Source organism: Trachemys scripta, chromosome 18 (genome assembly GCF_013100865.1).
Source record: "Trachemys scripta elegans isolate TJP31775 chromosome 18, CAS_Tse_1.0, whole genome shotgun sequence".
Classification (NCBI taxonomy): Eukaryota; Metazoa; Chordata; order Testudines; family Emydidae; genus Trachemys; species Trachemys scripta.
Window position 1 is genome coordinate 23,301,436 of NC_048315.1, and position 27,571 is coordinate 23,329,006.

Genomic DNA, 27,571 nt, shown 5'->3' on the forward strand with positions numbered 1-27,571 from the left:
CATTGCTGTGTAGATGTACCCTTAGATGGCTTCAAAGATGGCTGGAGCAGTTGTCGTTGCTGTTATTGTTCAATCTCATTTCCTAAGAAGAAAGAACAGGACAAAAAGACATAAAACGGGGAGAGAAATGAACAGCGCAGACAACAAATGCAGCTTCTGTCTCTGACTTTCACTTGTACCCTCACTGCTGGAAAAACATAGGCACAGCGCACAGTCTTATCAGCCAGCCCAAGACCTGACAGACTCATACCAGCATTGGGCTTTTTGGGGCATTGCTTTTAGCTGCCTCTTTCTGGTCACCGGTTTACAGCAGGCTTGGCCGGCTAAGCCAGACTCTTATTAGACAGAAGGAAAAAGGAGAGCGTAGGAAAGAGAAGAAATCAGGTGGGGAAGGTAAAGAAGACACCAGGGCAAGGGGGGGTTTTGTGACAAAGTTGCACATTCCAGGTGGTTGGGATTCAGCTGGAGTTGGTAGAAGTGACAATATCATCTGGATCCTTCTCTCTGGCCGAGTTTGGTCAGGACATCTCTCAGGATCAGGATGACAAAGGCCTGGGGTCTCAGGAGATTCTGAGGGTGGCAGCCATAATGGTAAAGCTTGCTACAATAACCAGTTTTTCTCCCAAAGTTTCCTTCTTTAAGTACCCCAAAAGGGAACAATGGGTGGAAAAGCTTCTGTTGTTTACCCAGCATGAGCTTAACACAGTCCTTGAATTATATCAGACGGTCTTTTTGTTTGGACCAGTTCAATGTGTCTTCCTTTTGCAACTTTTCCCATCAACATTTGTTATTGTAAGTCAGGGGTCGGCAACCTTTCAGAAGCGGTGTGCCGAGTCTTCATTTATTCACTCTAATTTAAGGTTTCGCGTGCCAATAATACATTTTAACGTTTTTAGAAGGATTCTTTCTATAAGTCTATAATATATAACTAAACTATTGTTGTATGTAAAGTAAATAAGGTTTTTAAAATGTTTAAGAAGCTTCATTTAAAATTAAATTAAAATGCAGAGCCCCCCCAGACTGGGGTGTGTGAGTGCCACTGAAAATCAGCTCGCGTGACGCAGGTTGCCTACCCCGGTGTAAGTTATAGTGACACTTTATGACTTTCACTCCTTTTTACAGTTGAGCTCACAATCAGGGTTAATTTGTAGGCTGAGTTGTCACAACAGTTAAAGTCATGCACTTCCAACCCACACAGTGACATTGGTTGAATAATGCTATCAATTTCAGTAGCATTATTTGTGATGGATACTGCAACCACATGCAGTATCTCTGGGGTCCATATTATATGAATGGTTTATGTAGCACTGTGGCCCAGGGCTTATATGGAACTGTAGTGGTGGAGAGTTGTGACCACTCTGCCAGGATCTGAGAACAGTGGGGGGTGATTAAGAAGAATTACTCAGGTTGTTATCCCCTTGCCTCACCTGGGGACAGTTGCATACACTGTTTCAAACTGGGTTTGCCAAAGACTAACCGCCAAAGAAAGGGCTTTTGAATTAAAAAGGCTGCTTTTAAACTGATTCATAGGCTTCTTTCTGATCCAGCAAACAGACAGACCCTCTGTCTAAGGGGGGCCCCAACCCCGGTGGAAGGGCTGGAAAGTCTTTGGCCTGCTCGGGCCCAGTAAGACTGATGGGTGACTCTGGTAAGCTGTTACCATGTATGTAGGAACTTTTATTGTGTTTTATGGCTTTTTTGGTCTGTAATGCTTTTCTCCTAAGAATAAATCCAATTTGCTTTGTGAAGGCTGGTTGGTAATTAGCGTACACTGCTGTAGCCCCTGGAGAAAGAGTTAACCACAGATGCTTTACCCAGGTCAGACCTGCTAGGAAATCGCAGTGAGTTGCCTGACCTTATAAACCTCTAAGGAAGGAGATTCCACCACCTCCCTAGGTAACCCATTCCAGTGCTTCACCACCCTCCTAGTGAAAAAGTTTTTCCTAATAGCCAACCTAGACCTCCCCCACTGCAACTTGAGACCATTGCTCCTTGTTCTGTCATCTGCTACCACTGAGAACAGTCTAGATCCATCCTCTTTGCAACCCCCTTTCAGATAGTTGAAAGCAGCTATCAAATCCCCTCATTCTTCTCTTCTGCAGACTAAACAATCCCAGTTCCCTCAGCCTCTCCTCATACGTCATGTGCTCCAGCCCCCTAATCATTTTTGTTGCCCTCCGCTGGACTCTCTCCAATTTGTCCACATCCTTCTTGTAGTGTGGGGCCCAAAACTGGACACATTACTCCAAATGAGGCCGCACCAATGCCGAATAGAGGGGAATGATCACATCCTCGATCTGCTAGCAGTGCCCCTACTTATACAGCCCAAAATGCCATTAGCCTTCTTGGCAACAAGGGCACACTGTTGACTCATATCCAGCTTCTCATCCACTGTAACACCTAGGTCCTTTTCTGCAGAACTGCTTACTAGTCTGTAACAGTGCATGGGATTCTTCCGTCCTAAGTGCAGGACTCTGCACTTGACCTTGTTGAACCTTATCAGGTTTCTTTTGGCCCAATCCTCTAATTTGTCTAGGTCCCTGTGTATCCTATCCCTACCCTCCAGCCTATGTACCACTCCTCCCAGTTTAGTGTCATCTGCAAACTTGCTGAGAGTGCAGTCCACGCCATCCTCCAGATCATTAATGAAGATATTGAACAAAACTGGCCCCAGGACCGACCCTTGGTGCAGTCTGCTTGAAACCGACTGCCAACTAGGCATGGAGCCATTGATCACTACCCGTTGAGCCTGACGATCTAGCCAGCTTTCTATCCACCTTATAGTCCATTCGTCCAGACCATACTTCTTTAACTTGCTGGCAAGAATACTGTGGGATAAGAGGGAAGGTCCTCTCATGGATCAATAACTGGTAAAATTATAGGAAACAAAGGGTAGGAATAAATGGTCAGTTTTCAGAACAGAGAGAGGGAAATAGTGGTGTCCCCCAGCGGTCTGTAGTGGGACCAGTACTGTTCAACATGTTCATAAATGATCTGGAAAAAGGGGTAAACAGTGAGGTGGCAAAATTTTCAGATGATACAAAACTACTCAAGATAATTAAATCCAAAGCAGACTGCGAAGAGCTACAAAAGGATCCCACAGAACTGAGTGACTGGGCAACAAAATGGCAGATGACATTCAATGCTGATAAATGCAAAGTAATGCACATTGGAAAACATCATCCCAAGTATACATATAAAATGATGGGGTCTAATTTATCTGTTACCACTCAAGAAAGAGATCTTGGAGTCATTGTGGATAGTTCTCTAAAAACATCCACTCAATGTGCCGCGGCAGTTAAAAATGCTAACAGAATGTTGGAAATCGTTATGAAAGGGATAGATAAGAAGGCAGAAAATATCATATTGCCTCTATATAAATCCATGGTACGCCCACATCTTGAGTACTGCATGCAGATCTGGTTGCCCCAGCTCAGAAAAGATATATTGGAATTGGAAAAGGTACATGAAAGGGCAACAAAAATGGTTGGGGGTATGGAACAGCTTCCATATGAGGAGAGATTAATAAGACTGAGACTTTTCAGCTTGGAAAAGAGATGACTAAGGGGGTTATGATAGAGGTCTATAAAATCATGACTGGTGTGGAGAAAGTGAATAGGGAAGTGTTATTTACTCATAACACAAGAAGTAGGGGTCACGAAATGAAATTAATAGGCAGCAGGTTTAAAACAAACAAAAGGAGTATTTCTTCACACAACGCACAGTCAACCTGTGGAACTCTTTGCCAGAGGATGTTGTGAAGGCCAAGACTAGATCGGGGTTCAAAAAAGAACTAGGTAAGTTCACGGAGGATAGGTCCATCAATGACTATTCGCCACAATGGGCAAGGGTGGTGGTGTTCCAGCCTCTCTTTGCCAGAAGCAGGGAATGGGCGACAGGGGATGGATCACTGGATGATTTCCCTGTTCTGTTCATTCCCTCTGGGGCACCTGGCATTGGCCCCTATCAGAAGACAGGAGACTGGGCTAGATGGACCTTTGATCTGACCCAGTCTGGGCGTCATTCTTATGTCAGGCGTGGCTAAACTGTGGCTTGTGAGCAGTTAAAAGTGTAGCTCTTGGAGCTCCCAAAGCACCCCACCCATTCTCTGCCTACAAGACTGGGCAGGGGGAGCTCGGGGCTTCTGCCCTGCAGAGGGGGGGTTAAGGCCTTTAGCCCAGGGGGAGGGGGACATCAAAGCAGAAGCCCCTCACCCCAGCAGGTACTGCTCCTCAGGGCAGGTTGTGTGTGTCTTGCGGCTCTCGAACTTCTAAAGATTATAGTGTGTAGCTCGGAGGGGCAGTAATTTTGGCCACTGTTATATGTAGTATCTGGGCACCACCATCTGTAGAGTTTGTCATGGTAATAAGGTAACTTCTCTTCCATTTCAGTTGGGTAGGATTTCTAAATTGAAATGAAGGCCTGAATCCTGACTGTCATTTATATTGATTGACAGCCTTTCAGACCCCTTGGGATGCTGTACTTTGACACTGACAGGTTTGATCAATCTCATGTAGTCAGCCCAGTTTAAGGGAAGCAGCATGTTGGCCATTGTACAGTTGCTGTAAAGGCCTGGTTGACTTTGGCACTGTTGCTCTCTCTTTACATACTCCTGTGGTGTTTGAAGAATCTTATAGTAGGGACATATTTGTCTTTCCTTACCTCCCCTCCTTCCCAAAGTAATACAATGGTTAAAACATTCCTCCTCTTCCTACCTCTATTGGGAAGTTGCTTTAAGTGGACTGGCTGGTTACCGTCTCTTGTGTGCAACCCCCTCTTGGAAGCCACTTGCTACTGCCTCTCTGGGGAGGTCCATGATGTGCGCTGGCCGCACCGATCTGCTTCAGTAGATGATTCTGGCAATGACATACGTTGACCTCGTAGGTTTGTCAAGGTGTTTGTGGATTCCCTATGCTGTCATTGGCCTGAGTCCATCTGTTTAATTGACAAAGTATCTGAGGCAACAGGTCATTCTCCCTCTTGACTAGAAGTATGTGGCTGCTGCGGATGCCTGGCCACGAACTCCCCAATGTGGAGGGATGGTTTGGAGCAGCTTGTGGCTAACATCTGAGGCTGGGGATTTGGTTTGGAGACGACTTTTTTGCCAGTTTATCTGATACAGTAACTCAGCACTTTAAGTCATTCTAGTTAACGTTGTTTCGTTATTACGTTGCTGATAAATCAGGGAATATGCTCATTTAAAGTTGTGCACTGCTCCACTCTTACGTTGTTTGGCTGCCTGCTTTCTCCACAGCTGGCAGCCTCCCTTCGCGCCCCACTCCCCACAGTGCCTCCCGCCCGCCGGCAGACCCCGTGGATCAGCCCTACCCCCCCCCCCCGCCCACAGCAATCAGCTGTCTTGCGGCGTTTCGGGGGCAGGAGGGAGGGGGGAGGAGGGAGGACTCGGCGCGCAGGTTCCCCCTCCCTCCCGAATGCTGCAAGCCAGCTGATTGCCCTGGGCAGGAGGCTGGGGGGAGGGAAGGGGAGCCTGCGCGCTGAGTCCTCGCTCCTCCCCCCATAAACACCTCAAGCCAACTGATTGCTCCAGGCAGGAGGAAGGGGGGAGGAGCGAGGACTCGGAGTGCAGGCTCTCCCTCCCTCCCCTGTCTCCTGCCAGGGGCAATCAGCTGCCTTGCGGCCTTTGGGGGGGGAGAGGAGCAAGGACGCAGCGTGGGAAGTAAAGGGGGAGGATGTGGGGGGAGGAGAGGCAGGTCAAGGATGGGGGCTTCGGAGAAGGAGGGAAGTGGGCGGGCGGTGGGTTGAGCCCCCCCCCCCCCCGCCGCTGGTGCTTGCCGAGTAGGGGAAGCTGCCGCTGCTGCGCAATGCGCTTCTCCTAGCCTACAGCACCTTCAGCCTCCTTGCCTGCCTCATCTCCATGCCAGTGGGCTGTGCCTGTGTGGGGTAAGGCAGGGGCACCTCCCAACTATAGCACTGTATATACGTGTGTAAACACACAGCACGTGCACACGACTCCCCCCCCCCAGTGTAGTATTAAATTGCTTGTTTAAATTGTATATAATGCCTTTTGTCTGGCCAAAAAAATTTCCCTGGAACCTAACCCCCCATATTTACATTAATTCTTATGGGGAAATTGGATTTGCTTAACATCGTTTCACTCAAAGTCACATTTTTCAGGAACATAACTACAACGTTAAGCGAGGAGTTATGTACTTCAGGTGTTTATGAATGGCTGTTGGGTGTTTTGAGTTGCTGTGGCTTTCTGATTTACTACCTTATGATGTATTTGCTTGGTTTATATCGAGGCATGTGAAGTCCTAAGTGGTAAGGGTGCTTTTTTGTCAATCTGATTTGAAATCTGCTTAATTACTAGTCTTCTCATTGTTGAGATAGCTTTCAGGGCATTCCCGGGAGAGAGTAAGGAGGCTAGTATAAAGATAAGGAGCTATCGGAAAACTAACTTGTACAGGCACTAGTCCGGTACATCTAATTAAAGGGGTTTGTAAATCAGTGTTTGTTTGCAGCAATGAGCACTCTAACTTTCACTGATAAAAGTGAAAATGTATGTAATGTTCTGAGGAGGGCAGGATGGGTAAGTAAGTTTCCAGAGCTGTGTCACCCCACTGCTGGAGTTATTTAGCCACATCTTCCAAATCTCATGTTTTGCTGCAGCTTTGTACCCTAGCTGGGAGGAGGTCTTTTTGTCAGCATGTGTAGTGAAGCCCTCCAGCAAGCTGAAGTCTCTGGCCCATCTCTGAGGGAGGAATTTGAGCAATATGTTAGGAGCCGCAACTCCACCCAGTACCTTACAGGAGTCTTACAGGAATGTTGCTTCTGAGGTCAAAGGGACTCCAACTTACATCTTTGCCTCTGTCCCACAAAACACTCCACCGGTTTTGTTTCCCCCCCAGGTGCATTTTATAGAACTGATAAGTGGTTGTGTGGTGACCCGGCTTGGCTATGTTAACTGTGAGGAGAGGCAAACCACAACAAAAGGGATAATTTGAAATTTTTATAACTTTCTAAGGGAAAACCCCAAACTTGTACCAGGAGCATAGATAATATAGAACATTACCAAAGACTTACTACTTACGATAATAAACTATAGGTTACCAACTCGTTAACCTTTTGTGTGCTTGGACATGCTGTGCAGTTAGTACCAAATGCGTTGTTGTTACCAAGAACAAAAGAGATTACCATAGACTGTCACTTCCGAGAAGAAACTCTTCCTCTCCTTCACTCTAAGTCCAGCTCCGCTCTTGCTGTCCTGTTCTTTGCCTCTCTTTGGCTTGAAGTGCTCCTTGGATTCGATGTTCCTGGGGCTGTACCTCTTTCTACCGAGTTTATCCACAAGTGGGGTTTCTTTGCTTTGTGGGCCCTCACTTGTCCATTAGGCACCTTTGAACTGTAGTCCTTCAACAGATGTTCAGACTGTCATTCTCTCTGCTCACTCACGTTAGGTCCTTTGTGGGTGGGCTTTTCATTTACTGTTTTCAGGATCTGTTTTCATCTAACACAGCTTTTTGATCAATTCCCCTTTTCACCAATGATTTTCTTTCCGTTTTCCCCCCTGATGCTCTGTCTCTGGTAAGTCTGTAGATCCGGGTAGGCAACCTATGACACGCGTGCCGAAGGCGGCATGCGAGCTGATTTTCAGTGGCACTCACACTGCCCGGGTCCTGGCCACCGGTCCGGGGGGCTCTGCATTTTAATTTAATTTTAAATGAAGCTTCTTAAACATTTAAAAAACCTTATTTACTTTACATACAACAATAGTTTAGTTATATATTATAGACTTATAGAAAGAGACCTTCTAAAAACGTTAAAATGTATTACTGACACGCGAAACCTTAAATTAGAGTGAATAAATGAAGACTCGGCACACCACTTCGGAAAGGTTGCCGACTCCTGCTGTAGATTTTATTTCCCTCTACTTCCCTTCTCCAATAGTACCTGTTTCTCCTGACCTGAAACCATTGCTATTTTGTTTCTTTCCTCTTTCTCACTTCCTAATCTCCTACTTTTATTGTCCTGTTCTTCTCTTATCACCTCACCTCCTACCCAGGCTCCCGTTCATCCGCTAGCTCAGCATTGAGATTCTTCTCCTGTTCTAACAGGCTTTTTTCCCAACTGCCCCTTTGGGTGGATCCTGAGCCCCCGCCCCAGCTCAAGCTGCCCTCTCATTGGCTGTCTTGCTCCCCAAGACAGCATTCTGTGCTGCTGCATCACAGCGGCAGCAGGTGGTAGTGCCGGGGGAAGGTTACTACATGTGGGGCTCTTCAGAGAATGGCTCCTTATCCCTGGCTTTTGTGGAGGGTGGATTGGTATGGCTGTGTTCAGGGACTCCCAACAAAATGGTTTGTGATTCACTGGGCTAGCATCCAGAACCATTATATGGGTAACCCATGCACTTTTGTGATCATGTAGGTTATAACTCTATCTCCATTATTATGAGCACAATGAGTGTTCTCTTGGGACATCTTCTTCCTGAGAGTGCTTCTGGTCTCTCCCCCTTAAAGCAAGACCATCCTGACCTCAACTTTATATTCCAGTGCCTTACAGGGGAGTGGCCTGCTCCGAGTAGGATCATAGAACTGGAAGAGACCTCAAGAGGTCATCTAGTCCAGTCCCCTGCACTCAAGGCAGGACTAAGTATTATCTAGACCATCCCTGACAGGTGATTGGGGATTTTTAAGAGCAGGTTGGACAATGATGGAGATTTCACAACCTCTCTAGACAGTTTGTTCCAGTGCTTAACCACTCTGACAGTTAGGAAGTTTTTCCTAATGTCCAACCTAAACCGCCCTTGCTTCAACTTAAGCCTCTGAGGATAGAGATTCATTCCACCACCTCCCTAGGTAACACATTCCAGTGCTTCACCACCCTCCTAGTGAAATAGTGTTTCCTAATATCCAATCTAGACCACCTCCACTACAACTTGAGACCATTGCTCCTTGTTCTGTCATCTGCCACCGCTGAGAACAGCCAAGCTCCATCCTCTTTGGAACCCCCCTTCAAATAGTTGAACGCTGCTATCAAATCCTCCCTCACTATTCTCTTCTGCAGACTAAATAATCCCAGTTCCCTCAGCCTCTCCTCGTAAGTCATGTGCCCCAGCCCCTGCTCAGAGGTTAAGAAGAACAGTTTTTCTCCCCCCTCCTTCTAACAACCTTTTTTATACTTGAAAACTGTTATCATGTCCTCTCTGTCTTCTCTTCTTCAGACCAAACAAACCCAATTTTTTCAATCTTCCCTCGTAGGTCATGTTTTCTAGACCTTTAATCATTTTTGTTGTTCTTCTCTGGACTTTCTCCAATTTGTCCACATCTTTCCTGAAATGTGGTGCCCAGAACTGGACACAATACTCCAGTTGAGGCCTAATCAGCGCGGAGTAGAGCGGAAAAATTACTTCTAGTGCCTTTCTTACAATACTCCTGATATATTCCAGAAGGATGCTTGCTTTTTTTGCAACAGCGTTACACTGTTGACTCATATTTAGCTTGTGATCCACTATGACCCCCAGATCCCTTTCCGCAGTACTCCTTCCTAGGCAGTCATTTCCCATTTTGTATGTGTGCAACTGATTATTCCTTCCTAAGTGGAGTACTTTGCATTTGTCCTGATTGAATTTCATCCTATTTACTTCAGACCATTTCTCTAGTTTGTCCAGATCATTTTGAATTTTAATCCTATCCTCCAAAGCACTTGCAAGTACTGGGCTGAAGATACAGAAAAAAGATGCCAGAGCTCAGAGCACCATTTCTCAGGGCAGTGTACAGTTTGTCTTCATTAGAAATTCATGCACATTTCCTTGCATGAAAATAAAGAATTGAAAGTTAACACACAACTATTTTTAACTAGAAAAAATTATAGTACCAAGTGGAAATGAAATCTTTGTTCCATCTAATCATATGTGATGCTCACCTTGGTAGTATCTGAGTGCCTCTCAGATAATTAAAAGGTAACAAATAATTACAAAAAAGTCTACAAAAATCTCTCCCTTCCTTGCTTGTAGTTATTGAGGGAAGAAACTAAATCAAAGAGATGGGTATTGCCTTTGTTGAAAGTGCTTCTCTGGATTTCAATGCATAGTTTTTCACTATGAAATTTTTACTTCTGTTTGCAGGAAAATGTCAGCCTTTGTAGAATAAGTTTAGAGACATCTACAACCACAGAAGAATCGAAGTCTCAAAAGGTAGTGCTTAATACTTGTTTTATGTATTACAACTTTTCCACTAATACATGAACCTAATAAATAAAGATGCCCATAACCCCTTCAAAAAGAAGTCCACCCTATTACCAAACAAGAAACAAATCTATGTAAGTTTTTCATTTGTTCCCCTCTGATATCACCTATTCCTTTGCAGTTCTTTCTCAGGGCTGCTCTTGGAACAGCACTGCTATGCACTGCTTCATATTAGGAGCTAGGAGCAAATGCACAATCTAGCATTCGGTGTGTTGACAGACTTTCCTATTTCCTATGCTTTCCAACTTAACGCCCCAGCAACTAAACTAATACTCAGTTTTCCCCCATATGCGGGAGAGCTATCATGGCTGTCCATTGATGGCTGAAGTACATTATCTTTTGCAAGATTGGATTTGGCTTCTACTGAGTTAATAAAGAACATGTATCTAGAGAAACATCCCCCTTCCTCCCCTCCCAAGTCCTCTGCAGGAGAGTCTAAAGGGATAGGGTGTCTCTTAGGAGGATCAGATGATTGGCTTATAAATAGTAATGCATTTTGATGCCTGTCCGGGGCTACTTAGATTACTTGTTATAGACTTTCTTGTACTACTTCTTGGCCCCAGCTGGGCAGTATAATACTAATGTTAGATACCAAAAACAAGGAGTGAAATGTGTACTTTCCATCTGAACTGTTTCGTTTCTGAGATTTACATTTCTTATATGGAAGGTCACTGTCCTGATGCCAATGATTTTTACCTCACAGCATGAGCTTCAGGCCCAAGACACTGACCTGCCTTAGACTAGGTTTTACAACAACGTGATATTAGTGTGGGTTCATGTGAGGTTACTTTCCAAGGCAGTGTTGGAGTCTATTGTCCTGCCTATGTTCTTCCCACAACTGCATGCCCATTGCAGGGAGACCCTTCTCTGTACGGCCAGAGTCCAAAGGTTCTTGGAGGCCTGTTTGGAGAGGACTAGGTCCCCAGGAAAGTCCACGCTGCTCTTTTTCATCTGACACTAGTTTGCTGGCCCACGCTGTTATTGAGAGGACCATGCCACCTGGCTGGCTTGAAACTAAAGGCCAGATCAAGGGTGCCTTGACTGGAGACAAGATTGCACCACGGCCTGCCTTGGAGCTGTTTCCGTTATAGACATCTGCAAAACAAATGAATGATCCCCTTCCTACGTCTTTCCAATAGTTATTCTTTGAATTCAGTCTCAAGCAGGGAATCCCGCTTTGTACCCTGCTCCTGAGCTTGTTTCCAAGGTAGAGTTGGAAAATCTCTCCCATTGCCCCCAAAAGCTTTGCTTTATTTTGGGATGTGACTTTCAGGACACTGGTTTTTTACATGGGATTTTCTTGCTGTTCATTTTCTTTTTCTACATGTTTGAATGTTTTGTCTGGTGTTGGACTTGAAAGTGGTACCTGGCTCCTCTTAAGGGAGATAATGGTGTTAATGTGATACAGAAAACGCAGAACCAAACAAATTCCTCCCTGCCTGTATCGCTGGCATAGGCCTTGTTATTGCTTTCTTTTGCAGCTTTGCTCTCGTTTTTCTTGGGGACATTCCGTAAGCTTCTTGCTCTGCAGGGGGTCATATCTTTAGAGGCGAGAAAGTGATTTGCCTGTATGGTCATATTTTGAAGGTGTCAAGTTACTCGCCTCTCCCTTAGAGATGTCCTTTTTCGTACATTTCTGCATTCTAAGATGAAATTGTCGTCTTGTTCAATCTAGCAAACTCGACGTATACCTCTTACTCACTCGTTGTCATTGGAGTACTTAGCGACAGCTGCCGTTAAAGTGGCCTAAGCATTCCATTTTAAAGCTCTTGTTCAGTTGCTTTGACTTTGTCAATCTTTCTCTTTTTGAGCTGAAAATTTTCAGGCCTGTTCTCTGGCCAAGGGTTTGGGGCTCTGTTACTCTTGCTTTTGTTTTGTGTTTGGAAAGTTTAAGCAAAAATGGTTCAGTGACTTCATGCTTTTGCTATCGTGACCTTTTTAAAGTGTTGGACCTTTTCAGCACCACTCTGCTCTCTAGCTGGGAGTGATGGAAAGTTTGGCAGAGGCTTCCTAAAAATGCTTTTAAAAGTCTTATTATTATTTTAATAACTTTCTCCCAGTACTCAGAGGGGTGTGTGTGTGTGAGAGAGAGAGAGAGGGGGGCGTGTGTTTACACACACGCTCGCACACACACACACACTCGTACTCTCCTAATGCTGTGGCTGTGTGTGTGACTAGTGCTGTCAATGCAGTGGTGGCACGGCATACGTGAGTGTTCATGTGACAAAGCTGGATAGAATTTTATATCTTTTTTTTTAAAGATGGAAGCTATTGTCTTGTTCACAGCACAGGCACGTGGTGGACGAATTAGACAAATTGGAGGATTGGGCCAAAAGAAATCTGATGAGGTTCAACAAGGACAAGTGCAGAGTCCTGCATTTAGGACAGAAGAATCCCATGCACTGCTACAGACTAGAGACCTAGTGGCTAGGCAGCAGTTCTGCAGAAAAGGACCTAGGGGTTACAGTGGACGAGAAGCTGGATATGAGTCAACAGTGTGTCCTTGTTGCCAAGAAGGCTAACAGCATTTTGGGCTGTATAAGTAGGGGCATTGACAGCAGATCGAGGGACGTGATCATTCCCCTCTATTCGAAATTGGTGAGGCCTCATCTGGAGTACTGTGTCCAGTTTTGGGCCCCGCACTACAAGAAGGATGTGGAAAAATTGGAAAGAGTCCAGCAGAGGGCAACAAAAATGATAGGGCGCTGGAGCACATGACTTATGAGGAGAGGCTGAGGGAACTGGGATTGTTTAGTCTCCAGAAGAGAAGAATGAGGGGGGATTTGATAGCTGCTTTCAACTACCTGAAAGGGGGTTCCAAAGAGGATAGATCTAGACTGTTCTCAGTGGTAGCAGATGACAGAACAAGGAACAATGGTCTCAAGTTGCAGTGGGGGAGGTTCAGGTTGGATATGAGGAAAAACTTTTTTTCACTAGGAGGGTGGTGAAGCACTGGAATGGGTTACCTAGGGAGGTGGTGGAATCTCCTTCCTTAGAAGTTTATAGGGTCAGGCTTGACAGAGTCCTGGCTGGGATGATTTAGTTGGGGTTGGTCCTGCTTTGAGCAGGGAGTTCGACTAGATGACCTCCTGAGGTCCCTTCCAGCCCTGATATTCTATGATTCTATGACGAGGCAAGGCACTGTGGGCATCTCGCTATATGGGAATCTTTCATCTGCTAGGAGATGCCAGGCACCTGGGGGCATGGTGGCTGGGCTGGGCTCAGTGTGCATGTGGTACTGGAGCAGGGCCTAGCTTGCCATGTGCTGCTGCTGCCTCCACACACAATCACACATCAGTGCCATCGGGGAACTTACATTTTTTGGTGTAAACTTTTTGCTCTGAAATGTTGTAAGTTTTTATAAAAGGCAGGCTACTGAACCTGGCATTTCAAACTGTTCTGGGTGAGCTCTCCCAGCCTTCCCACCGCTAAGCAGAGCCTGTCCACTTAGGCATGGTGGCTACAGACCTGGGAAGTTGTTTGTGCACCTATTGGATGCAGGCCTGTATGTTGGAGTCCTCGAATCTGCCCCGTTGGTAGCGTGTGGGATGCATTAGGGCACTGCTTCTATCCTGGGGAGGGGGCTGTGTGTTGAGGGGGCACTGTAACCGCCCTGAGGCATGGGAGAGCGGTGTGCATTGAGAGCTGGGGTTCAGGGGACTCTCCCACAGGTGTAGGAAGTCTGTTTTAGATGCTGCTCCCTTTCTGCTGAATGCCTTGTCCCTCTTTAGCAGAGCACCAGGGTAATTAGTGTCATGCAGTGCTCCATTCCTCCTCTGTAGCTCTAGGAGAGCCCAGGCGTGTTCCTTCTTGGAGCTTTAAGCTGGAGCTTTGCTTGTGACTCTGTCTTGTCTCTTGCTTTATATAGGGCTGTAGCCTTGGCGGCACATGTTGCCATATTCTCTGCTGCCTTTCTGCTTGCTCCTGCACTGAAAAAGGCAGTGTGATCCCAGTGACTGTGCTGGCAGCACCTGGCTCTGAGTCCCAGCCAGGTAGCGGTGTGTCCTGTCCATGCGGGAATCCCTCCACTCCGCAGTGCAATGCTCCATTTTTCATACCCAAGGCCCTTACCCTTTACCTGGCGAGCCTCTGCTGCGTTCTGGCCTGAGTGGGGTCCGGCTAGCGGTGCATCCCATAGTTCAATGCTTGAGCTTGCATTGAGTCGTAGGAAGAATCCTGGAATCTCTGGAGTGTATTAACCCTTCAGTCTAGCTCCTGGCCCCTGACTTGTCAAGGCTTTCTGCATTCCTGCTGTGTGCGTTGTTCCGTTATGCTCCTAGATGAAAGGCAGGTGTCTGATGTTCACACCACGCTGTCTCCAAGTGCTCAGTGACCAGCCCTGTGGCGGTGAGGGCAACTGCCTGGCACACAGGAGCAGGTAGTCTGTTGGGTAATGGAATTTACAAGCTCCTAATGCTCCTTGTCTTCCTCCTAAGACAGCGTGCGTTTTTATAGCAGTCTTCTCTCTCCAAAGGACCTCAAATGCACTGCAAACACTAGACAAAGTCAGCCACTTGTGGGTTGGAGAATAGCAGCCAGTGCGCGCCATCTCTGCACACCAATGCCAGGAAGGGACAATTCGACCAATGACTCATGGGAAACCCTTCTCTTGCACCCAGGGGCATGGGGGTTTATGTTCATGCAGAGTGGGCGGGACTGTGGTTTTTACCCAGTACCAAGGAAACTACATGGGATTTGGGGTCCATACCAGAGAAGGAAGAAGGGTTGAGTCTGCCCTGCTGAGGCTTTCAAATCCTGTGCTTATATAAGCAGGTCCTCCCTTGGAAATCTAGGTTTCTCTTAGGGTATGTCTAAACTGCAAAACCAAAAAACCCAGCAGCAGCGATTCCCAGAGCCTGGGTAAACCGACTTGTGCTGTGGGGCTAAAAATAGCAGTGTAGATGTTCCCACATTGGCTAGCGCCTGGTCTCTGAAACCCAGCGAGGATCTCAGAGCCCAGGCTCCAGCCCCGGGGGATATGTCTACATTGCTATTTTTAGCTCCGTGGTGCGAGCTGAGTCAGCTGACCCGGGCTCTGAGACTCGCGGCTGCGTCTCTTTGCAGTGGAGATGTACCCTCCACCTGAGGACGCCTGTCTGCGTGCGGAGATGTGGGAACTCAGTAAGCGGTGCCTTTCCCAGAGGCATTGGTCACCCGTGTCTCAGCACTGTGCTGCTAGAGGGTCTTTTTCTTTCTCTCGTTCCCCACTCCTGTGTCAGGGGAAAAAGGAAGGGGAAGTGCTGTATGCGTCTCTGCTACTAGAGCTGAAGTCCCTGTGCTCTAGGGGAGGATTGTTCAGAGAAGCTATTTGCTATCTAGAGCTCTTAAATAACTGGGATCTGATCATTATTCAAACGAGGGTGTCGTAGACTTCTTTGCCAAGCTCCCCGTGCGCACCAGGGGCTCCTTGTATCTCTGCATTCTTCCCCACAAGCACCCCTCATCCCTTTATATTTCAAGGATTCCCTCCAAGCCTGCCCCCCATCCCAGCATCTCTGTGCCCCCCCCCCATTGCCCTATCTCCTATACCAGAGTGCTCCTTCTCTCTGCTTGCCAGGGGCTCTGTGCATGCAAAGGATTCTGTTTCCCATGCCCTCCTCCCTCTCTACCATTGTCCCCTCCCCATTCCAGGGACTCTGCTCCCTCATTGCCCCCGCCTTTCTGCTCCCTTTCCCCACTGAGCAGACATGCCAGTACCTCTGTAAGGTGTCCTCTTCCCCCCCCCCCCCCCCCGCAATTTGTTTTCTTTCTGTCTGGGAGATAAGCCATTCAGGATGTCAGCATTTTAAACTGCATTGGGACTGTGGGCAGAGCTGAGCTGGGGGTGTCATGCTGGAAAATGTTAATGGCTGCTATCAACTGGGTCTTCATTCTGTAGACACTTAAAGACCCAGCTGAAGCTGTTGGCTCTGCTGATGAGATGCTGGAAGCTCCATGGGTCTCCCGTGTCTCCCTTCCGATTTGCTGACTTTCACCAAAATCACTAGCTTCTGCCCATTGGTGCCTAGAACATTCCCTGAAACTTTGGAATTGATCTGATGTAGCATTTAAAAGTTACCGCATTATCGACAAATGGAGAAATGACAGCAGATTGAGTGTCAGGGCTTGTCTACACCGTGCATTAGTGTGCACCAGTGACGGTTGCACACTGTGGCCTGTGTGAACCTTGCTGACATGTACTAAAAGTTCCATAGTGTGCTTTAATGTAGTTCTGGGATTACATTAATGTGCATTAGGGAACTTCTAGTGTGCACCAGCAGGGGTCCGCATGGGCCAGTTAGTGCATGAGAGTTGCTGGTGCGGACTAGAATTTACAACCCTCAGGTGCAGCCTAACACACCATGTAGACAAGCACTTAAACCTCTCAAGCTCAGTCAGTTAGCTGTAGGGGTGGCAAGAGCAGCTTCTTAGCTGAAGGTGAAGGCAAGCTGAGTTGTCTAACCTAACTGAGGGTATGTCTACACTATGGATTAATCCGAATTTATATAATTCGAATTTTGGAAACAGATTGTATAAAGTCGAATGTATGCGGCCACACTAAGCACATTAATTCGGCGGTGTGCATCCATGTACCGGGGCTAGCGTCGATTTCCGGAGCGTTGCACTGTGGGTAGCTATCCCATAGTTCCCGCAGTCTCCCCCGCCCGTTGGAATTCTGGGTTGAGATCCCAGTGCCTGATGGGGCAAAAAACATTGTCGCAGGTGGTTCTGGTACAGCCTCACCCCTCCCTCCATGAAAGCAACGGCAGACAACCGTTTCGCGCCTTTTTTCCTGGGTGAACACTGCAGACTCCATACCACGGCAAGCATGGAGCCCGCTCAGCTCAAGACAGCAGTCATGAACATTGTAAACCCCTCGCGCATTATCGTGCAGTTTATGCTGAGCCAGGACCAGAAAAACGAGGCAAGGAGGCGACGGCAGCGCAGCGACAAGCGTGATGAGGACGTGGACATGGACACAGAATTCTCTCAAACCGCGGGCCCCGGTGCTTTGGAGATCATGTTGTTAATGGGGCAGGTTCTATCCGTGGAACGCCGATTCTGGGCACAGACTGGTGGGACCGCATAGTGTTGCAGGCCTGGGACGATTCCCAGTGGCTGTGAAACTTTCGCATGCGTAAGGGCACTTTCATGGAGCTTTGTGACTTGCTGTCCCCTGCCCTGAAACGCCAGCATACCAAGATGAGAGCAGCCCTCACAGTTGAGAAGTGAGTGGCGATAGCCCTGTGGAAGCTTGCAACGCCAGACAGCTACCGGTCAGTCGGGAATCAATTTGGAGTGGGCAAATCTACAGTGGGGGCTGCTGTGATGCAAGTAGCCAAAGCAATCACTACTGAGGTGCTGCTACGAAAAGTAGTGACTCTGGGAAATGAGCAGGTCATAGTGGATGGCTTTGCTGCAATGGGATTCCCTAACTGTGGTGGGGCGATAGATGGAACCCACATCCCTATCTTGGCACCGGAGCACCAGAGTACCCAGTACATAAACCGCAAGGGGTACTTTTCAATAGTGCTGCAAGCACTTGTGGATCACAAGGGACGTTTCACCAACATCAACGTGGGCTGGCCGGGAAGGGTTCATGATGCTCACGTCTTCAGGAACACTACTCTGTTTAAAGGGCTGCAGCAAGGGACTTACTTCCCGGACCAGAAAGTAACCGTTGGGGATGTTGAAATGCCAATAGTTATTCTTGGGGACCCAGCCTACCCCTTAATGCCATGGCTCATGAAGCCATACACAGGCAGCCTGGACAGGAGTCAGGAGCTTTTCAACTACAGGCTGAGCAAGTGCAGAATGGTGGTAGAATGTGCATTTGGCCGTTTAAAAGGTCGCTGGCGATCGTTAATGACTCGCTCAGACCTCAGCCAAACCAATATCCCCATTGTTATTTCTGCTTGCTGTGTGCTCCACAATCTCTGTGAAAGTAAGGGGGAGACCTTTATGGCGGGGTGGGAGGCTGAGGCAAATCGCCTGGCTGCTGATTACGCGCAGCCAGACACCAGGGCGATTAGAAGAGCACACTAGGAAGCGCTGTGCATCAGAGAAGCTTTGAAAACCAGTTTCATGACTGGCCAGGCTACAGTGTGAAATTTCTGTTTGTTTCTCCTTCATGAAAACCCGCCCCCTTTATTGACTCATTCTCTGTAAGGAACCCACCCACCCACCCCCCTTCCCCCACCTTGCTTTCAAAGGAAATAAAGTCACTATCGTTTAAAAATAATTTATTCTTTATTAATTGATTATAAAAAGAGGGAGAGAACCCAGGTGGGGTTTGGGAGGAGGATCGGCGGGAAGGAAAAGGCCACTAAAAAAAGGTTTAAAAAAATGACAGCCTTTTGCTTGGGCTGTCCACTGGGGTGGAATGGGAGGGTGTACAGAGCCTCCCCCCCCCGTGTTCTTACACGTCTGGGTGAGGAGGCTATGGAACATGGTGAGGGGGTAGGGGGGTTATACGGGCTGTAGCGGCACTCTGTTATCCTGCTGCCGTTCCTGAAGCTCCACCAGACGCCGGAGCATGTCTGTTTGCTCACGCAGCAGCCCCAGCGTTGCATCCTGCCTCCTCTGATCTTCCTGCCGCCACCTCTCATCTCGAGCGTCCCTTCTGTCCTCACGTTGGTCCCTTCTGTCCTCACGTTGGTCCCTCCTGTCCTCACGTTCACTGGCTTCTTTCCTATATTTTGAAACTGTGTCCTTCCACTCATTCAGATGAGCTCTTTCACTGCGGGTGGATTCCATGATTTCTGCGAACATCTCATCTCACGTCTTCTTTTTCCGACGCCTTATCTGAGATAGCCTTCGGGACGGAGGAGGGAGGCTTGAAAAATTTGCAGCTGCTGGAGGGAGGGGAAAAAAGGAGAGAATTTTTTAAAAAGATACATTTTGCAGAACAATGCTTATACTCTTTCACGGTGACCAACACTATTCACATTACATAGCACATGTGATTTCTGTGCAAGGTTGCATTTTGCCTCTTAATATTGAGCGCCTGTGGCTTTGCTGCTAAAGATCACAGATGCAGGTCCGGGCAACAGAATTCGGCTTGCATACGGCCATGGTAAGCCATTGTCTTTCGGCTTCTGCGCCCTCCTTTCCCACATACCAAACAAAGCCCGTTGAGTGCTGCGGTTTTCCTGTTAACCTTCAGCAGCAGAAAACAAACTAACCCCCCCCGCCCCCATCCAATTCTCTGGATGATCGCTTTACCCTTCCCCCCACTGCGTGGCTGGTGCCAGGGAAGATCCCTGCTAACCAAACACAAAAAGCTCTGGGCCAATCCCCCCCCCCCCCTTGGCTAACTGCAGGGAAGGATTTATTTTCAGCCACAGGCAAACAGCCCAGTAGGAACGGCCACCTCTGTCCCCTTAATTAAATTCCCGTATTTCAACCAGGTTACCATGAGCGATATCACTCTCCTGAGGATTACACAGCGAGATAAAGAACGGATGTTGCTTGAATGCCAGCAAACACCGGGACCATACGCTGCCAGGCTTTGTCATGCAATGATACCAGATTACTTGCTGCAAGTATGGCGTGGTCAAGTGTCCTACCATGGAGGACGGAATAAGGCTGCACTGCCCAGAAACCTCGTGGGAAGGCTTTTGGAGTACCTCCCGGAGAGCTTCATGGAGATGTCCCTAGAGGATTTCCGCTCCATCCCCAGACACGTTAACAGACTTTTCCAGCAGCTGTACTGGCCGCGAATGCATCCCAAGTCCTCAGGGCAAAGTAATCATTAAAAAACGCTTGCTTTTAAAACAAGTTTTATATTTTAAAAGGTAAACTCACCTGAGGTCCCTTCCATGGGGTCATGGTCTTGGATACTGGGTTGGGAGGGTACTTCAGTCAGGCTGAGAAAAAGATCCTGGCTGTTGGGGAGAACGGAGTGCTGAGTGCTCTCCGCAAGCTCATCCTCCTCCTCCTCTTCCCCATCCGCAGAATCCTCAGTTGTAGCTGATGATATTATCCCCGCCTCGGAATCCACGGTCAGAGGTGGGGTAATGGTGGCGGCCCCCTCTAGAACTGCATGCAGCTCGGCGTAGAAGCGGCATGTCCGCGGCTCTGACCCGGAGCAACCGTTTGCCTCCTTTGTTTTTTGATAGGCTTGTCTGAGCTCCTTGACTTTCACGCGGCACTGATCTGAGTCCCTATTGTGGCCTCTCTCCATCATGCCCTTGGAGATCTTTTTCAAAAGTTTTGGCATTTCGTCTTTTCGACCGAAGTTCTGCTAGCACTGAATCCTCTTCCCATATAGCTATCAGATCCAGTACTTCCCGTACGGTCCATGCTGGTGCTCTTTTTCGATTATTGGCCTGCATGGTTACCTGTGCTGATGAGCTCTCTGTGGTCACCTGTGCTCTCCACGCTGGGCAAACAGGAAATAAAATTCAAATGTTCGCGGGGCTTTTCCTCTCTACCTGGCCAGTGCATCCGAGTTCAGATTGCTGTCCAGAGCGGTCACAATGGTGCTATGTGGGATAGCTCCCAGAGGCCACTACCATCGAATTGCGGCCAATATCTATTTTGGTGCTACTCCGCTCGTCGGGGTGGAGTACAGAAATCAATTTTAAGAGCCCTTTATTTCGAAATAAATGTCTTCGTTGTGTGGACGGGTGCAGGGTTAATTCGATTTAACGCTGCTAAATCCGAGTTAAAGTCATAGTGTAGAACAGGCCTGAGATGCTCTGTGCTTTTTCATCTGCAGGGATTAGCTCTATAGAATAAGGGCATGTTGGGAAACATGCTGTGGGTTTTGTGTATCCACATTTAGTGAGCTGCAACAAGGGTTGTGAGAGCAGTGCACTACGTTTCATTGGTATCCCACCGCTGAGATACTTTAGCCTGGTATCATTGCAGCCAGACAGCACTGTGATGTTTCAAAACAAGTGCTCAGCATTCTGATCAGACATCCCATGATACATTGCTCGGCTGTTGTGCTATGTGTGTTCTGCTATATGCACTTTTGTGCTGCACCTTGTGGGAGACCTACCAGAAGACAATGGAATTCTGGGACTTAAGGTTAAATAATTTCCATGATTCTTCTTCTTTCATTCCATCCGGGGTTTGCTGTCAGGCAGCATGAAGGAAATCTTTGCGATTGCTGCGATCCTCATGGTGATGAATATAAACAGGCTGCTGCGAGCATGTCTGAAATCATTGCACGAATTTAGAACCAGAGTGATAAGGGCACCTGAGCAGGTGGATGCTGAAATCAAGTAGAACTAGCTCAGTCTTTTCTTGAAGCAGCTTGATGCCATGGAGCACCACTTTTGGGATTAGTCCACTGGCACTTGTGGTAGGAAAGGATAGTGCTGCAGACTGGGATGACCAGCAGTGGTGGCAGAACATCAGGATGTCAAAAGCCACTTTCCTAGTGATCTGTGCAGAGCTCTTCCTGGAACTCCCGTCGCAGAACACCTACATGAGAGCTGCCCACAGCGTGGAGAAGCATGTGGCTGTTGCCATCTGGAAGCTTGTCACCCAGGATTGCTACTGGTCAGTAGCTAACCGGTTTGATGTTGGTAGATCAACTGGTGGGGCTTTTGTCATGGAAGTGTGCACTGCTATCAAGCAGGGTCTGCTGCCTGGGCTTGATTATGGGCTCAGGGTCTAACTGATCACCCTATGTGGGGTTGGGAAGGAATTTTCCCAGGTCGGATTGACAGTGACCTTAGGGATCTTTTACCTTCCTCTGCAGCTTGTTACTTGGCAGGATTATCTGGGTACATTTCACGCCATCATTTCCCTGCCACTAGTGGGGGCTCTAACAATGGTATACCTCAGTCCTGTCTATTTTCTGCCTGTCGCATGTAATAGTTCCGTCTCCTGTGAGTTGTAATACTCTGCTCTTATTTTGGTGGTTGGGTTCACTGTGCGGGTGGCGGGTGGTGTTGTTAGTCTGATATATGGGGGGTCAGACTAGATGATCTAGTGGTCCCTTCGGGCCTAAACTCTGACCCTCAGGTCACAAGACTGGGCAATGCACAGGTGGTTATTAACAGGTCTGCGCAGATATGGTTCCCAAATTGTATTGGGGCCACCTGCCTATTCTTTGCCTCTGGCACCAGGCCTTGGAGTTCAACAGGAAAGGATATTTCTCCACGGTGCTTCAAGGCCTGGTTGATCACCATGGAAAGTTCACCAATATTTATGGGTAGGGCACTGTGTCTGTCCCAGAGGTCATGGAAGTCACAGATTCCATGACTTTCTGTGATTTCTGCAGCGGCTAGTGTGGCTGATCCCAGGGCCGGCCAAGCAGCTGGCGCATACTGGCCCAAGACAGAGTGCTGATCCAATCCACATAAGAAGTCTTCATGGAGACATTCAAGATACCATGTGGGCAATGGCTTCTGCCTGTAAAAACTGAGAGTCATGCATGGACATGTGACTTGCCCAGGTGACTCCACAACTCCATCTTGGAGCTGGACTTTGCATAGGAGAGAGGAGGGCGGTCTCCACCCACAAGAGAGAGTCTATTTAAGCCCGTGGGAGGCCCCTCCATTTTGTCTTCAGCTGGCTAAAGAAAGAGCCTCTCCACCCCAAGGATATCTAAAAGAAACTGGAACAGAGGACAGTAACCACAGGGGGTGTGAGTGATTGCTGGACCCAGACTAGAAGAAGACTGGTCTGTAAAAGGAAGCTTACTGGTGAGGTTTTTATCTGTTCTCAGTCGTATTACTGTATTAGACTTAGATTTCCGTGTTTTATTTTATTTTACTTGGTAATTCACTTTGTTCTATCTGTTACTACTTGGAATCACTTAAATCCTACTTTCTGAATTTAATAAAATCCATTTTTACTTATTAATTAGCCCAGTGTATGTATTAATACCTGGGGGGAGGGGGGGCAAACAGCTGTGAATCTCTCTCTATCAGTGTTATAGAGGGCGAACAACTTATGAGTTTACACTGCATAAGCGTTATACAGGGTAAAATGGATTTATTTGGGTTTAGACCCCACTGGGAGTTGGGCATCTGAGTGTTAAAAATAAGAACATTTCCATAAGCAGCTTTCAGGTTAAGCCTGCAGCTGTGGGGCAAGTAATTCAGACCCTGGGTCTGGGTTGGAGCAGATGCGCGTGTCTGGCTCAGCAAGACAGGGTGCTGAAGTCCCGAGCTGGCAGGGAAAACAGGGACAGAAGTAGTCTTGGTACATCAGGTGGCAGCCCCAAGGGGGTTTCTGTGATCCAACCCATCACACCTTATTTATGGGGGGCAGTCTGGGAAAGGTTCATGATGCTAGGATCTTTATGAAGCCTGGACTGTGGGTTTTTTTTTTTTAACAATGACAAATGGAACTTTTGCACCAATGGTATTGATGGACATTATTGGTATCACCATCCATCCAGCTTACCCTCTCCTGCCCTGGCTTATAAGCCTTTTACTGGACACTTAGAATCATAGAATGTCAGGGTTGGAAGGGACCTCAGGAGGTCATCTAGTCCAACCCCTTGCTCAAAGCAGGACCAATCCCAAGGCAGATTTTTGCCCCAAACCCCTCAAGGATTGAACTCATAACCCTGGGTTTAGCAGGCCAATGCTCAAACCACTGGGCTATCCCTCCCCCCTTGGAGAAAGGAACTGTTAAACCATTCCCTGAGTAGATGTAGAACAAATGTGGAATGTGCATTTGGAAGATTGAAAGGTAGATGGAGGATCCTGGGGCCGAGGCTGATGAGGAGCGTCTTTCTCTTCGGGTAGAAGCTTGCTGTGTCAGGCTGGGTTGATTGAAATCAGTAAGTCACCAATTTTAATCAGTATTTTCATTTGGACTTCAGTTATTTTCTAAAGAGAAGTTCGTTCTCATTGGTTGATGATATAACCATTAAAACATTGATTTACAACTAAATAAGGCCTTTATGCTAGATTTGGTACATCTTTTGGTGTCTAGGGGGGTACATTATAACAATATATGTTTATTTAAGCAATTATGTAGCTTAATATTTTCAGATCCTTATTAATCGTACATTTTTAGTATGTTAAAAAGTGGTGAATATTGCTTATTTACTAGATTAACTTTTTGCTCTCGACTTGTGTCGAGCTGCATTAAGATGGTAACTAGCATTTAATTAAACACAAAACAGCATGTAAAAGTATTTTTATTAAAGCACCCGTAAATGTTTTGGATACATAAACTTCTCTTATCAAAATGTTTCACATTTACAGCTACATGATTTCTTAAACAAAGGATTAATTTTTTATTTAAATTAGACTTTATTTTGTTTAAATTGTTTGTTTTTCTTTTAAAAATAGCTTATCTTTAGAAAGAAAAATGTATTATAACTTAAAGAGCAAAATAAAAAAAATCCAATTTAAATTTAAAAAAAAAAATCTGTCCCTCCCCCCAAGTTGATTTTTATCCACCCTGTGCTGTGTTTTGCACGACCTATTTGAGAGCAAGGGGAAGGGTCTTGCTAATGGATGGGGCCAGTTGGAGGACATTACAAAACGATGCAGCTGCTCAGGGGCACAGAGTGCGGGATGCATTTTGCTCAGACTGCAAATCTGGTGTCACTTGTAAGAGTGAGTGTGTTTTCTGGCATTTGTCAGCATGACTGGCGGCTACCTAAAGACAGTGCAGCACATGCAGGCTCGTAATTGCATGTGCCCCTCTGCAAGCTGCCATTGCTTTGGAGGATATTACCCTGAGGTGTGTCTAGGCTGACCAGACAGCAAGTGTGAAAAATCGGGAGGGGGGTGGTGGGGTAATAGGAGCCTATATAAGAGAGAGACTCAAAAATCGGGACTGTCCCTATAAAATCAGGGCGTTTGTTCACCCTAGGTGATTCATAGATTCTAGGACTGGAAGGGACCTCGAGAGGTCATCGAGTCCAGTCCCCTGCCCGCATGGCAGGACCAAATACTGTCTAGACCATCCCTGATAGACATTTATCTAACCTACTCTTAAATATCTCCAGAGATGGAGATTCCACAACCTCCTTAGGCAATTTATTCCAGTGTTTAACCACCCTGACAGTTAGGAACTTTTTCCTAATGTCCAACCTAAACCTCCCTTGCTGCAGTTTAAACCCATTGCTTCTTGATCTATCCTTAGAGACTAAGATGAACACGTTTTCTCCCTCCTCCTTATGACACCCTTTTAGATACCTGAAAACTGCTATCATGTCCCCTCTCAGTCTTCTCTTTTCCAAACTAAACAAATCCAATTCTTTCAGCCTTCCTTCATAGGTCATGTTCTCAAGACCTTTAATCATTCTTGTTGCTCTTCTCTGGTGTGTCACTTCTGTTCAAAAAGGCATTGGGCCAATGGGGAAGTTGTGCTTTGCTGCTCTTTGGCAGGATGGTTTCCCCCAGAGCTGGTGCAGGAGTGTAAGGGAACCACTGTGCTCGGCACTGCCCATCTCTCTGCTGAATTAGAGCACTGCTTGTGCAGTAAGTTCTCCTTTTTAACACTCACAGATCAGCAGTAAGTGCACTGCCAAATTAACAGAATTCTGCAGTAATGCAGAGGGATGATTTCCTTTAAGGTGGGGAGGTATAGCTCAGTGGTTTGAGCATTGGCCTGCTAAACCCAGGGTTGTGAGTTTAATCCTTAAGGGGGCCAGTTAGGGAACTGGGGTAAAAATCTGTCTGGGGATTGGTCCTGCTTGGAGCAGGGGGTTGGACTAGATGACCTCCTGAGGTCCCTTCCAACCCTATGGTTCTAAGTGCTTTAAAATAGTTTTCTTTTGTGAAATGGCTGTAGCATGATTTGAGTGATTTAACACATAACTCATGGTTGCGCCAAGCTGAGGGCATTAATGAAACTGGAAGCCAGAAACATGATTTTTATACTTTTCTGTATTTTCTGCTGCAATAAAAGTGCCCTTCTTCAGGTTAGTCCATGCAGTGCTGCCATTTTGCGTGGGCATGATGGGGTCAATTGGGTGGGTGAAGACTAGCAAGTGCCTCGGTAAGGGAGAGTTCGGCAGTATAAAGCAAGCTTAAGTGATGTTTTTATGTTTACATATTTATAGAAATAAAGGAATAGAATTTGCAGTGTCTGGCGTGGCTGTCAGTTTGGGTAGCGGGGGTATGAGGCAGTGTTAAAAGCCCAGGCAGTGTTAAAGCCTACGATTCTCTGGCTATGATTGGAGGCTTCTGGATCTTTTAGATTGTTTCTGCCCCAGGGATCACAGAGTTGACAAGATCCTAGTTTGGAGGATCAATCAGGGAGTCACAACATGGTATGGTAGCTGACGATCACACCATTCAAACACACAGTCCAGATCCTCCTAGTACGAGCAGGATGTTCTGGCTCTCCCAGATTTCCTATAGTAGTTACGAGGTCTGTACTCCAGTCAGAGTGCCTTTGCCTTACCGTGGTATTAGGAGGCTGTCCTGGACATGCAACCTAGCCTGCATTTGTCATGATAGCTGCTTGTACCCCTGAGCTAAGTGACTGCCATTCGGATGTGCCTGACCACGCTTCTCTTCCCAGAGGGCAGTGAAGTCCTGGATCTCAGTATGGTACCAGGGTGAAGAACGAGGCTGGACTGCTCGGTAGTCAAGAGGATGACAGAGGTGTGTGAACTCCACAAAAGCTGGAATCTCAAAAGTCAGAACCAGTCTGCCTGCCAGCATTTCAATGAGATGGGGAGGTGACATTTGGTCAGGATCGCTCCAGAGCAGTACAGGGCACAGAGGTAAACAGCCAGGACAACTCTAGTAGCCAGCTAAGCAGCAAGGGATAGCAGTAGGAGGACTTGGCAAATGTGCGTTAGTGGGTTCAGGATGGGGATGTATCTACATCTACTCTGCTGCGGGTAACCTCATCTCACAGCTCAGTGAACCTACTTCCAAAATGGGGTTAAAACACCAGATGGTTCCCAACAAAAACATTGTGTGGAGGCCAGGCACTGTAATGCAAAATAACTCAGGTGGACCTGCAACGTGGGAGTGTAGACAAGCCCTAAAACAGCTCGTTGCCACCCATGGGAAGGGAAAGTCCCTTGGCCCTGAAAGCAGAAGTGTCTGTTAAGCTGTGAAGTTCCTGTTTTCTGGGGGTTTTACACCTTGTGTTATGCACCATTGCTGCAATGGGTGTCATTTAAGAGCCTAGCCAGAGAGAAACTTTCCCTCAGGCCATTGGAGGTGCTTTTCTTCTGGATGGGATCCCTCTGACAAGGGAAGTGGTAATATAGCCGTTCTGACCGCTTTGCTCTGATAGGAGAATCGTAGGAGTTGGGGGCTGAAATTGTGGATTGGGTCTAGTGGAAAGCCCCAGCGTTTCCCTGTGCCCTGGCAGTGCCCAAACTGCACGTCCCAACAGAGCCTCTATCCAGTGTGAGCCCTGGCGGTTCCTTAGGGCAAGGTGGAAGCAGAGTTCCTGAAGCAGCAGTTGCTCACTCTGACAGCTTCACTCCAGCAA

General features: G+C 47.2%; 1 protein-coding gene across 1 annotated transcript in view; it reads left to right on the forward strand.

The window, feature by feature from the left end:
- Nucleotides 1-1,408: 1,408 nt before the first annotated feature.
- The window catches only part of MTMR4 (myotubularin related protein 4), a gene marked incomplete in the record, with an annotated part of 110,548 nt that continues 84,385 nt past the window's right edge, over nucleotides 1,409-27,571 (forward strand). Inside the window, 2 exon segments of the mRNA XM_034752345.1 lie at nucleotides 1,409-1,648; nucleotides 10,085-10,153.